The sequence below is a fragment of the Oncorhynchus mykiss genome, chromosome 4 (assembly GCF_013265735.2).
Source record: "Oncorhynchus mykiss isolate Arlee chromosome 4, USDA_OmykA_1.1, whole genome shotgun sequence".
NCBI classification, from domain to species: Eukaryota; Metazoa; Chordata; class Actinopteri; order Salmoniformes; family Salmonidae; genus Oncorhynchus; species Oncorhynchus mykiss.
In genome coordinates this window covers 29,369,075-29,382,297 of record NC_048568.1, presented here as the reverse complement: position 1 = coordinate 29,382,297, position 13,223 = coordinate 29,369,075, and positions in this window count along the sequence as shown.

Below are 13,223 nucleotides of genomic sequence, written 5' to 3'. Positions count from 1 at the left end.
ACCTCCATGAAACTCAACCAATTCACAATGTGATGTGTAGAATATTATAGAAGAATCATAATTTGACTAGTCATTCTAGCTGTAATTGGCAAGTAATTATTGCAGCTATCATAGGAATTAATTATTGTGGTTTTGTTATTGGTTCTAATGGCACAAAGCTTAAACTGATGTTACACTGGCGAATACGGGTAATGATTGCATTATAGCACAGATTATCCATTATATTGACCAGATACTCAAGTGGCTCTAACAATGACAAGTAATGTCTTAAAAAATGAAAATCAGTCGGGAGGAGGCAAGATCAGGTGGGACCATTCTAGCCAATTTTTTATTTCACCTTTATTTAACCAGGTAGGCCAGTTGAAAAAAAAGTTCTAATTTACAACTGCGACCTGGCCAAGATAAAGAAAAGCAGTGCGACACAAGGAGTTACATATGGAATAAACAAATGTACAGTCAATAACACAATAGAAAAGTCTGCAGTGTGTGCAAATGAAGTAAGATTAGGGAGGTAAGGCAATGAATAAGCCGTAGTGGTGAAATAATTACAATTTAGCAAATAAACACTGGAGTGATAGATGTGCAAGTATAGATATTGGGTTGCAAAGGAGCAAAAAAATATATAAATAATATGGGGATGAGGTAGTTGGATGGGCTATTTACAGATGGGCTATGTACAGGTGCAATGATCTGTAAGCTGCCACGATAGCTGATGCTTCCAGTTAGTGAGGGAGATATGAGGCTTCAGTGATTTTTGCAGAAAACTGGAAGGAAAGGCTGCCAAACGAGGAATTGGCTTTGGGGGTGACCAGTGAAATATATTTGCTGGAGCGCGTGCTACTATGGTGACCATTGATCTGAGAAAAGGCAGAGCTTTACCTAGCAAAGACTTATAGATGACCTGGAGCAAGTGGGTTTGGCGACGAATATTAAGCGAGGGCCAGCCAACGAGAGCATACAGGTCGCAGTGGTGGGTAGTATATGGGGCTTTGGTGACAACACGGATGGCACTGTGATAGACTGCATCCAATTTGCTGAGTAGAGTGGAGGCTATTTTGTAAATGACATCGCCGAAGTCAAGGATCGGTAGAATAGTCAGTTTTACGAGGGGATGTTTGGCAGCATGAGTGAAGGATGCTTTGTTGTGAAATAGGAGGCCGATTCTAGATTTAATTTTGGATTGGAGATGCTTAATGTGAGTCTGGAAGGAGAGTTTGCAGTCTTACCAGACACCTAGATATTTGTAGTTGCCCACATATTCTAAGTCAGAACCATCCAGAGTAGTGATGCTAGGTGGGTGGGCAGCAATCCGTTGAATGCGTTTAGTTTTACTTGCATTTAAGAGCAGTTTGAGGCCACGGAAGGAGAGTTGTATAGCATTGCAGCTCGTCTGGAGGTTAGTTAACACAATGTCAGATACGTGTGTGCACAACTTGGGTATAAAGTGTTTTTCTCAAAGTTGTCACGTGTCCTATTTATATCAGTACACTCGTAACAACCTAAGCCAGAGACGGGCAACTGATAGGGGTGGGGGCCACAAAAAAACATAATTCATCATGGGGGGCCGCAGTGGGTCTGCGTACCCACACCATGCCCAACTTGCGAACAAAACATTTGAGTTTTAAAGTTAATTTCCTGAAATTCTACACATTTTGCCTTGGGTGGATAGAGAATGTTGCAATTCTACTTATTTTGCTATGGAAAGGAAAGAAAAATGTGCTGTTTTACAGCAAATTTCTTGCAATTCTACACATAATGCCATAAGGTGGAAGAAAATGTTTGCAGTTTTGAATATGATAACTGATGATCAATGGGCCCCAATTCAGTAGGTTTTACTAAAGTTTACATAGCTGGCCGCTAGACTAACTTACCAATCAAACGTTAAAAATAATTGCTGACATGGGCTAACTGAGTGACTGCTGTTGAACAAACAAATGTCGAAATTGCACCATGTGTATTCTAAGTCAACAGTAAATTGAGACCCCCACTGAGTGAAATTGCACCATGTGTATTCTATTATTCTAAGTCAACAGTAAATTGAGACCTGTGTGAAATTGGTCCGCAGGCCTACAAAACGGGGTCTGCGAGGCAGCCTGGATCTTTAACTTAAAGACCCTTGCTCCTTTCGGTCTCAATGTAGACTTTGATCTGAAGCCATTCTTGTGATTATTGTGACTTTGCCATTGTAATTGTTTGTAAGCTTGTGTAGTCGAAAATGAATTTATGATCGTATGCTATCCATTTGTTGTTTGTATGCTGTTCTTTGTATGCCATTTTAATATTTGATAAATAACCAATGATATTAGGCCACTCTTGGCCGTGATTACAGACACCTGTGTCTTTTGACACTATATAAAACAAGTCGTCATCCCACAGTGTTTGTGATTATACCCTGATGAAGACAGCTTGGCTGTCGAAACGTTGGTAATTACATTTTTGCATCTGAGCTCCTAGAGTGTGCGGCTCTCTTTTATTTTCAAGTTTTCTACTCCGCTAGCCAGCACCTCGTCTTAATAGGTGTTCTACTCCACTAGCCAGCACCTCGCCTAAATAGGTGTTCTACTCCACTAGCCAGCACCTCGCCTAAATAGGTGTGCGTTTCTTTTTCTTCTAGATTCGTCAGGACCTCCAACAGCCGAAGCTAAGTAGTAACATTAACATGATGCCTTCTAATTGCAGTCGCTGTACTCATAATATACAGGAGAACGATCGCCTTACGGCGAGGATAGCTCAGCTTCAGACACAATCTTTAGGCAAGGGTAATTTAAGAGTAGGAAAGGATGAAACAGCGTCTGTGCCACCAGTAAGTACAGATAGTAGTATAAATGACCTCGCACAGTCACCGCAGCCGGACAATTTTCTCATGGCTTCTGGAAGGATCCAGCCGACAGAAACTTTCAAACGGTTTTCCTAATTAAGCAGCGAGTCTGAGGCCGAGCCTTCTCTGGACTCTACTCCTCCCGTTACGGGGTCTGAGATGCCGAAGCCTCCCACCATTAGCTCTGACAAATTGAAAACACTAGTCATTGGCGACTCCATTACATGCAGTATTAGACTTAACACGAATCATCCAGCACTCATACAGTCGTGGCCAAAAGTTTTGAGAATGACACAAATATTAATTTTCAAAGTCTGCTGCCTCAGTTTGTATGATGGCATTTTGCATATGCTCCCGAATGTTATGAAGAGTGATCAGATGAATTGCAATTAATTGCAAAGTCCCTCTTTGCCATGCAAATGAACTGAATCCCCCAAAAAACATTTCCACTGCATTTCAGCCCTGCCACAAAAGGACCGTCTGACATCATGTCAGTGATTTTCTCGTTAACACAGGTGTGAGTGTTGATGAGGACACGGCTGGAGATCACTCTGTCATACTGATTGAGTTCGAATAATAGACTGGAAGCTTCAAAAGAAGGGTGGTGCTTGGAATCATTGTTCTTCCTCTGTCAACCATGGTTACCTGCAAGGAAACATGTGCCGTCATCATTGCTTTGCACCAAAAGGGCTTCACAGGCAAGGATATTTCTGCCAGTAAGATTTCACCTAAATCAACCATTTATCGGATCATCAAGAACTTCAAGGAGAGCGGTTCAATTGTTGTGAAGAAGGCTTCAGGGCGCTCAAGAAAGTCCAGCAAGCGCCAGGACCGACCGTCTCCTAAAGTTGATTCAGCTGCGGTTTCGGGGAACCACCAGTACAGAGCTTGGTCAGGAATGGCAGCAGGCAGGTGTGCGTGCATCTGCACGCACAGTGAGGCGAAGACTTTTGGAGGATGGCCTGGTGTCAAGAAGGGCAGTAAAGAAGCCACTTCTCTCCAGGAAAAACATCAGGGACAGACTGATATTCTGCAAAAGGTACAGGGATTGGACTGCTTAGGACTGGGGTAAAGTCATTTTCTCTAATGAATCCTCTTTCCGATTGTTTGGGGCATCCGGTATAAAGCTTGTCCGGAGAAGACAATGTGCATGCTACCATCAGTCCTGTGTCATGCCAACAGTAAAGCATCCTGAGACCATTCATGTGTGGGGTTGCTTCTCAGCCAAGGGAGTGGGCTCACTCAGAATTTTGCCAAAGAACACAGCCATGAATAAATAATGGTACCAACACATCCTCCTAGAGCAACTTCTCCCAACCATCCAGGAACAGTTTGGTGATGAACAATGCCTTTTCCAACATGATGGAGCACCTTGCCATAAGGCAAAAGTGATACCTTTTTTGGCTCTGGGAACAAAACAGATATTTTGGGTCCATGGCCAGGAAACTCCCCAGACCTTAATCCCATTGAGAACTTGTGGTCAATCCTGAAAAGGCAGGTGGACAAACAAACAAAAAATAAATTCTGACAAACTCCAAGCATTGATTATGTAAGAATTGGCTGCCATCAGGATGTGACCCAAAATATAATTGACAGCAGGCCAGGGCGGATTGTAGAGGTCATGAAAAAGAAGGGTCAACAAAGCAAATATTGACTCTGCATCAACTTAATGTAATTGTCAATGAAAGCCTTTGACACTTATGAAATGCTTGTAATTATACTTCAGTATTCCATAGTATCATCTGACAAAAATATCTAAAGACACTGAAGCAGCAAACTTTGTGGAAATTAATATTTGTGTAATTCTCAAAACTTTTGGCCACGACTGTACACTGTTTACCAGGGGGCAGGGCTACTGACGTTAAATCTAATCTGAAGATGGTGCTGGCTAAAGCTAAAACTGGCGAGTATAGGGATATTGTTATCCACGTCGCCACCAACGATGTTCGTATGAAATAGTCGGAGGACACCAAGCGCAACATAGCTTCAGCCTGTAAATCAGATAGAAAGATGTCGGCATCGAGTAATTGTCTCTGGCCCCCTCCCAGTTAGGGGGAGTGATGAGCTCTGCAGCAGTCTCACAACTCAATCGCTGGTTGAAAACGGTTTTCTGCCCCTCCCAAAAGATAGAATTTGTAGATAATTGGCCCGCTTTCTGGGACTCACCCACAAACAGGACCAAGCCTGGCCTGTTGAAGAGTGACGACTCCAAAAACAAATCAAAATCAAATGTATAGCCCTTCGTACATCAGCTGATATCTCAAAGTGCTGTACAGAAAACCAGCCTAAAACCCCAAACAGCAAGCAATGCAGGTGTTGAAGCACGTTGGCTAGGAAAAACTCCCTAGAAAGGCCAGAACCTAGGAAGAAACCTAGAGAGGAACCAGGCTATGAGGGGTGGCCAGTCCTCTTCTGGCTGTGCCGGGTAGAGATTATAACAGAACATGGCCAAGATGTTCAAATGTTCATAAATGACCAGCATGGTCAAATAATAGGTCTGGGACAGGTAGCACGTCTGGTGAACAGGTCAGGATTCCATAGCCGCAGGCAGAACAGTTGAAACTGGAGCAGCAGCACGGCCAGGTGGACTGGGGACAGCAGGGAGTCATCATGCCAGGCATGGTCCTAGGGCTCAGGGTCTCCGAGTGAGAGAAAGAAAGAGAGAATTAGAGAGAGCATACTTAAATTCACACAGGACACCGGATAAGACAGGAGAAGTACTCCAGATATAATAAACGGACCCTAGCCCCCCGACACATAAACTACTGCAGCATAAATACTGGAGGCTAAGACAGGAGGGATCAGGAGACACTGTGGCCCCATCTGATGATACCCGCGGACAGGGCCAAACAGGAAGGATGTAACCCCACCCACTTTGCCAAAGCACAGCCCCCACACCACTAGAGGGATATCTTCAACCACCAACTTACCATCCTGAGACAATGCCGAGTATAGCCCACAAAGATCTCCACCATGGCACAACCTAAGGGGGGGTGCCAACCCAGACAGAAAGATCACATCAGTGACTCAACCCACTCAAGTGACGCACCCCTCCTAGGGACAGCATGAAAGAGCACCAGTAAGCCAGTGACTCAGCCCCTGTAATAGGGTTAGAGGCAGAGAATCCCAGTGGAAAGAGGGAAACAGGCCAGGCAGAGACAGCAAGGGCGGTTCGTTGCTCCAGAGCCTTTCCGTTCACCTTCACACTCCTGGGCCACCTTTACACTCAATCATATGACCCACTGAAGAGATGAGTATTCAGTAAAGTCTTAAAGGTTGAGACCGAGTTTGCGTCTCTCACATAGGTAGGCAGACCATTCCATAAAAATAGAGCTCTATAGGAGAAAGCCCTGCCTCCAGCTGTTTGCTTAGAAATTCTAGGGACAATTAGGAGGCCTGCGTCTTGTGACTTGTATGTGTAGGTATGTACGGCAGGACCAAATCAGAGAGATAGGTAGGAGCAAGCCCATGTAATGCTTTGTAGGTTAGCAGTAAAACCTTGAAATCAGCCCTTGCCTTGACAGGAAGCTAGTGTAGGGAGGCTAGCACTGGAGTAATATGATCAAATCTTTTGGTTCTAGTCAGGATTCTAGCAGCCGTATTTATCACTAACTGACGTTTATTTAGTGCTTTATCCGGGTAGCCGGAAAAGTAGAGCATTGCAGTAGTCTAACCTAGAAGTGACAAAAGCATGGATTCATTTTTCTGCATCATTTTTGGACAGAAAGTTTCTGATATTTGCAATGTTACGTAGATGGAAAAAAGCTGTCCTTGAAACAGTCTTGATATGTTCGTCAAAAGAGAGATCAGGGTCCAGAGTAATGCCAAGGTCCTTCACAGTTTTATTTGAGACGACTGTACAGCCATTAAGATTAATTGTCAGATTCAACAGAAGATCTCTTTGTTTCTTGGGACCTAGAACAAGCATCTCTGTTTTGTCCGAGTTTAAAAGTAGAAAGTTTGCAGCCATCCACTTCCTTATGTCTGAAACACAGGCTTCTAGCGAGGACAATTTTGGGGCTTCACCATGTTTCATTGAAATGTACAGCTGTGTGTCATCCGCATAGCAGTGAAAGTTAACATGATGTTTTCGAATGACATCCCCAAGAGGTAAAATATATAGTGGAAACAATAGTGGTCCTAAAACGGAACCTTGAGGAACACTGAAATGTACAGTTGATATGTCAGAGGACAAACCATTCACAGAGACAAACTGATATCTTTCCGACAGATAAGATCTAAACCAGGCCATAACTTATCCGTGTCGACCATTTTGGGTTTCCAATCTCTCCAAAAGAATGTGGTGATCAATGGTATCAAAAGCAGCACTAAGGTCTAGGAGCACGAGGACAGATGCAGGGCCTTGGTCTGATGCCATTAAAAGGTAATTTACCACCTTCACAAGTGCAGTCTCAGTGCTATGATGGGGTCTAAAACCAGACTGAAGCATTTTGTATACATTGTTTGTCTTCAGGAAGGCAGTGAGTGTCTGTGCCACAGCCTTTTCTAAAATTTTTGAGAGGAATGGAAGATTCGATATAGGCCAATAGTTTTTTATATTTTCTGGGTCAATGTTTGGTTTTTTCAAGAGAGGCTTTATTACTGCCACTTTTAGTGCGTATGGTACACAGCCGGTGGATAGAGAGCAGTTTATTATGTTCAACATAGGAGGGCCAAGCACAGGAAGCAGCTCTTTCAGTAGTTTAGTTGGAATAGGGTCCAGTATGCAGCTTGAAGGTTGAGAGGCCATGATTATTTTCATCATTGTGTCAATAGATGTAGTACTAAAACACTTGAGTGTCTCTCTTAATCCTAGGTCCTGGCAGAGTTGTGCAGACTCAGGACAACAGAGCTTTGGTGGAATACGCAGATTTAAAGAGGAGTCCGTGATTTGCTTTCTAATGATCATGATCCTTTTTCTCAAAGAAGTTCATGAATTTATTACTGCTGAAGTGAAAGCCATCCTCTCTTGGGGAATTCTGTTTTTTAGTTAGCTTTGTGACAGTATCAAAAATAAATTTCGGATTGTTCTTATTTTCCTTGGAAAAATAGGATGATCGAGCAGCAGGTACTGTCTTTCTAAGCTAGTCGGAAGACTTCCAGTTTGGTTTGGCGCCATTTCCGTTCCAATTTTCTGGAAGCTTGCTTTAGAGCTCGGGTATTTTCTGTATACCAGGGAGCTAGTTTCTTATGAGAAATGTTTTTAGTTTTTAGAGGTGCAACTGCATCTAGGGTATTGTGCAAGGTTAAATTGAGTTCCTCAGTTAGGTGGTTAACGGATTTTTGTCCTCTGACGTCCTTGGATAGGCAAAGGGAGTCTGAAAGGGCATCAAGGAATCTTTGTGTTGTCTGTGAATTTCTAGCACGACTTTTGATGCTCCTTGGTTGGGGTCTGAGCAGAGTATTTGTTGCAATTGCAAACGTAATAAAATGGTGGTCCGATAGTCCAGGATTATGAGGAAAAACATTAAGATCCACAATATTTATTCCATGGGACAAAACTAGGTCCAGAGTATGACGGTGACGGTCACATTGAGTAGGTCCAGAGACATGTTGGACAAAACCCACTGAGTCGATGATGGCTCCGAAAGCCTTTTGGAGTTGGTCTGTGGACTTTTCCATGTGAATATTAAAGTCACCAAAAATGTGAATATTATCTGCTATGACTACAAGGTCCAATAGGAATTCAGGGAACTCAATGAGGAATGCTGTATATGGCCCAGGAGGCCTGTAAACAGTAGCCATAAAAAGTGATTGAGTAGGCTGCATCGATTTCATGACTAGAAGCTCAAAAGACGAAAATGTCGTTTTTTTTTTTGTAAATTGAAATTTGCTATCGTAAATGTTAGCAACACCTCTGCCTTTGCGGGATGCTCACTAGTGTGGTCATGGTCACTATGCTCACTAGTATGGTCACTAGTGTAACCAGGAGGTGAGGCCTCATTTAACACAGTAAATTCATCAGGCTTAAGCCATGTTTCAGTCAGGCCAATCACATCAAGATTATGATCAGTGATTAGTTCATTGACTATAATTGCCTTTGAAGTAAAGGATCTAACATTAATTAGCCCTATTTTGAGATGTGAGGTATCACGATCTCTTTCAATAATGACAGGAATGGAGGAGGTCTTTATCCTAGTGAGATTGCTAAGGCGAACACCGCCATGTTTAGTTTTGCCCAACCCAGGTCGAGGCACAGACACGGTCTCAATGGGGATAGCTGAGCTGACTACACTGACTGTGCTAGTGGCAGACTCCACTAAGCTGGCAGGCTGGCTAACAGCCTGCTGCCTGGCCTGCACCCTATTTCATTGTGGCGCTAGAGGAGTTAGAGCCATGTCTATGTTTGTAGATAAGATGAGAGCACCCCTCCATCCTAGCTGGAGGGGTGCTCTCATCTTATCAACAAACATAGACAGGGCTCTAACTCCCCTAGCTCCACAATGAGATAGGGTGCAGGCTGTTAGCAGCCTCACATCTCAAAATAGGGCTACTTAATGTTAGATCCCTCACTTCCAAGGCAGTTATAGTCAATGAACTAATCACTGATCATAATCTTGATGTGATTGGCCTGACTGAAACATGGCTTAAGCCTGATGAATTTACTGTTTACACTAGTGACCATATCCCCCCGAATCCTGCAAAGGTGGAGGTGTTGCCAACATTTACAATAGCAAATTTCAATTTACAAAAAAAAAACTGACGTTTTCATCTTCTGAGCTTCTAGTCATGAAATCTATGCAGCTTACTCAAACAATTTTATAGCTACTGTTTACAGGCCTCCTGGGCCATATACAGCATTCCTCACTGGTGCATTACTTCCAGGAAAGCACATGACAACAGACGCTAATCTAGCAAGGTTAGTGTGTGGGATGTCGTTCTCTTTGAAGTGGATAACGACCGTGCTCCATCTCTGACTGAGCGGTGTCTCAGATGTTTTCCATTCTTCAAGCAATCCCCCCTTTAGGAACTCTTGCAGGCCAGTAACCTCGTCAAACAATGCATCCTCATTGATGGTCACATTGGGGCATTTTTCCTGCAGTGTGCCTGCTTCCTGAGCGGTATGACATCTGCGTGGTCCCATGGTGTTTATACTTGCGTACTATTGTTTGTACAGATGGATGTGGTGCCTTCAGGTGTTTGGAAACCAGACTTGTGGAGGTCTACACATTTTTTTCCGAGGTCTTGGCTGATTCTTTTTGATTTTCCCATGATGTCAAGCAAAAAGGCACTGAGTTTGAAGGTAGGCCTTGAAATACATCCACAGGTACACCTCCAATTGACTCAAATGATGTCAATTAGCCTATCAGGAGCTTCTAAAGCCATGACATCATTTTCTGGAATTTTCCAAGCTGTTTAAAGGCACAGTCAACTTAGTGTATGTAAACATCTGACCCACTGGAATTGTGATACAGTGAATTATAAGTGAAATAATCTGTCTGTAAACATTTGTTGGAAAAAATGACTTGTGTCATGCACAAAGTAGATGTCCTAACCAACTTGCCAAAACTATAGTTTGTTAACAAGAAATTTGTGGAGTGGTTGAAAAACAAGTTTTAATGACCTAAGTGTAACCTAACCTGGTCTAGGTCCTGTGTTACCATAGTAGTTTCCCATGTTGCTAACACGTTACTCACTATGGCGTCAAATTTTGTCCTAGCACATGTAAACTTTGGCTCATAAAGCTTCCGTGTCAGTTGTGCTGTGCAGTCCATAGATCTGTAACTATGATTGTGTCGCATAGTGTGGTATGCAAAGACACCCTCCTGCACAGCTAAATCATATTCTTCTTGGGAAGGCTCTACCTTCTTGAAGAATGTGGTGACAGAGGGCATACCAACACGGATATCAGAGAGGCTTTATGCTTTTTAGTCTGTCGATGTTCTATCACTGCCGTTCTTCTCTGGCTGCCAATTGAAAAAGAGGAATTACAAAGGGTGCAGCGAACCATTTTATCGTCTTGACCTGAGTGTATAAATGGAAATTCTCTCATCATGTTGTCATAAAAAGTGCATTTCCATTTCTTGGAAATTGTTCATTGTACCTCTGTCTGCTCTTCTTCACTCTCCTTGTGTCACTCTTCTTCTTCTCTTTTTATTCTCCTCCAATCTTTCTCCTCGTCTTTCTTCCTTTCATTCTCTTTTACCTTTCCACCTCACTCTTCTACACTCTCCTCGCTTCACTCTTTTTACTCCCTTCATTTTTCCTTGTTCTTCTCCAATCTTTAATAATAAATAGTACACTATTAGACAAAATACTTTGGTTAAGAGATTCCCATTGCTTGCCTCATTTTTGTATTTTATCTCAAAAACATTGTTTGGAATAATAAATTGGCAGGCTCTGTAATCATATCTTTTACCTTTCCTCCTCTATCTCTTTCACTCTTCTTCCTATCCAGTCTTCCTCCTCTCCACTGCTAATGTTATCCATGGAAATTTAAAAATATATTTTCACACTACTTATTATAATGCCAAACCATTAAAATTTTAATCTACAAAAATATTCTCATAATTAATTGTGCAATCATTTAATATAATCATATATTCAAAATAGCCCATCCACTGCATGTTTACATGTGAACGTTTTTTAACCTAGCAACCATAACAGTAGCGGGCTAACCTAGCTAACTAACTTAGTCTACATAGCTAACATAGGCTAGCATAACTTATTTAAAACCCTATAGAGCAGATCATCTATCTATATAATAAATTGTGACATAACATCATCAGCTAGTATCTCAAACGATTGTAATTTACCTGGCTTGAAAAGCCGTTTGTGGTGATGTTGTGGATTCACTTGACACTTGTTAGCTTCTGGCCTAGTTTTCCATAGCAGTTTTCTCTAAAACTAGCGCGAGCAAGTAGTTAGTAGAAGAAGAAGAGTGGATGAAGCTGTTATAGCGAGCAGCCCCCTCTGTTGGCCAAAACAAGCACAACGCGATTGAGACGTCAACCGGTAGGCTCCGCTGCCCGGTCATTCTTGCCAAGTAAAATATTTCACTTTGCAGTCTGTTTTTAACACACAGTCATAACGAACTAGCTCCCTGGTATACAGAAAATACCCAAGCTCTGAAGCAAGCTTCCAGAAAATTGGAACGGAAATGACGCCACACCAAACTGGAAGTCTTCCGACTAGCTTGGAAAGACAGTACCGTGCAGTATCGAAGAGCTCTCACTGCGGCTCGATCATCCTATTTTTCCAACTTATTCATTGAGAAAAATAAGAACAATCCAAAATGTATTTTTGATACTGTCGCAAAGCTAACTAAAAAGCAGCACTCCCCAAGAGAGGATGGCTTTTACTTCAGCAGTGATAAATTCATAAACTTCTTTGATGAAAAGACCATGATCAATAGAAAGCAAATTACGGACTCTATAAATCTGCGTATTCCTCCAAAGCTCAGTTGTCCTGAGTCTGCACAACTATGCCAGGACCTAGGATTAAGGGAGACACTCAAGTCTTTTAATAATATATCTCTTGACACATTGATGAAAATAGTCATGGCCTCTAAACCTTCAAGCTGCATACTGGACCTTATTCCAACTAAACTACTGAAAGAGCTGCTTTCTGTGCTTGGCCCTCCTATGTTGAACATAATAAACGGCTCTCTATCCACCGGATGTGTACCAAACACACTAAAAGTGGCAGTAATAAAGCCTCTCTTGAAAAAGCCAAACCTTGACCCCAAAAATATTTAAAAAACTATTGGCCTATATCGAATCTCCCATTCCGCTCAACATTTTTAGAAAAAGCTGTTGCGCAGACACTCACTGCCTTCCTGAAGACAAACAATGTTTACGAAACGCTTCAGTCAGGTTTTAGAACACATCGTAGCACTGAGACTGCACTTGTGAAGGTGGTAAATTACCTTTAATTGGCATCAGACCGAGGCTCTGCATCTGTCCTCGTGCTGCTAGACCTGCTTTTGATACCATCAATCCCCACACTATTTTGGAGAGATTGGAAACCCAAATTGGTCGACACGGATAAGTTCTGGCCTGGTTTAGATCTGTCGGAAAGATATCAGTTTGTCTTTTCGGGTGGTTTGTCCTCTGACAAATCAACTGTAAATGTCAGTGTTCCTCAAGGCTCCGTTTTAGGACCACTATTGTTTCACTATATATTTTACCTCTTGGTGATGTCATTTGGAAACATAATGTTAACTTTCACATCTATGCGGACAACACACAGCTATACATTTCGATGAAACATGGTGAAGCCCCAAAATTGCCCTCCCTGGAAGCCTGTGTTTCAGACATAAGGAAGTGGATGGCGGTAAATGTTCTACTTTTAAACTCGGACAAAACAGAGATGCTAGTTCTATTTCCCAAGAAACAAAGAGATCTTCTGTTGGCTCTGACAATTAATATTGATGGTTGTACAGTCGTCTCAAATAAAACTGTGA